The 1077-nt window shown below is 38.9% G+C and overlaps 1 protein-coding gene across 1 annotated transcript in view; it reads right to left on the bottom strand.

Annotated features, from left to right (window-relative positions):
* Window positions 1-909: 909 nt before the first annotated feature.
* Window positions 910-1077, bottom strand: part of nkx2.2a (NK2 homeobox 2a) — a 4718-nt gene continuing 4550 nt past the window's right edge. The window contains exon 3 of the mRNA XM_035673415.1: window positions 910-1077. This exon is cut by the window's right edge and continues 1081 nt beyond it. The gene's annotated coding sequence lies outside the window, so the exon portion shown is untranslated.

Raw genomic sequence — 1077 nt, 5'->3', positions numbered from 1 at the left:
AACCTTTCTGTCAGGGACAAATTGAGTCTGTGTCGCCCACAAAAGCAGTAGCCCCTTGAGACTCAATTCTGTAAATAATTAGCAAATCTGCCCAATTTAGCTGTTTGTTCAGCGATGATAGGGGCGACTCGAACATCTGTTGAGAGATTTTTGTCCCGGGACAAACAAAATGCATAGATTTTTCTTCTAGGTTATCATATTTACCCAAGATATTGACTGGAGTCTGATAATCCGCAGTGCGCTGCGGAGCTCTGGGGAGCCATTTGTGCTTGTTTTGGTTCCACCTTAAAGATCATGGTAAACTAACAGGGCAAACTATATTTGAATGCGGAATATCATTGCTAACGCGTTATGTGATCATATAAAAAATAGCTTTATTAGGTGGTTAAAGCCCCTCAAAGCCGTGCCTATTTTAGTTGACCGTTGGCCGCTGTTAAACAAAGAAGGCTAGCGACTCATTGATTATTCCTGCTCTATTTGCAGTTTAGCGCTTAACAAGATAACAAAACATTTATTGCATTAAACGATTTTTTCCCCCCACGGTCTACCACTTTACACCCAAGGCTGGGAGTGGTTGGGGATGCTGACAAAAAGGAGAGCTTTTGACTCAAAAGCTTCTTATGTGGAGAAGCCCTCTTATATTAAGTGAGTGGATTTTAGTCCCGTTTCACAAGTGACTTTAGGCTCTTTATTAGTGAGGTGTTCGGATTCAGAAAAAAATATTCTCCGGATTAAATTTGCTTAGAAAGAAAGGACTGAAGTGCGCTGGAGATTTATTCCCAGAGTCAAGCTCCATTCTGTGCCACAATGTAGTGTTTGGCTCCCCGACTTCATTATGATGTTTAGCGATGCCTTTTCAAAGATGATCAAATCAAATAGGACACTTATATAAACCAAACCCTTATTTCAGAAACACAGCATTTTATTTTAAAAGCCTTATTTAAAAAATTGGGGAAAAAAATGATATTTAGTCATCAACGCGCGGTTATTTACATGTGTGATCTGACACGGCAGTCATAACGTTTTGCCAAAAATCACTCCCTCATTTTTAATTTAATTTGTAAATATATATGTATA

This window comes from Morone saxatilis, unplaced genomic scaffold (assembly GCF_004916995.1).
Source record: "Morone saxatilis isolate NCDOM2014 unplaced genomic scaffold, NCSU_SB_2.0 Contig3, whole genome shotgun sequence".
Lineage (NCBI taxonomy): Eukaryota > Metazoa > Chordata > Actinopteri > Moronidae > Morone > Morone saxatilis.
Note: the sequence above shows the minus strand (reverse complement) of the source record. Positions and strands in the feature narration are given on the sequence as shown.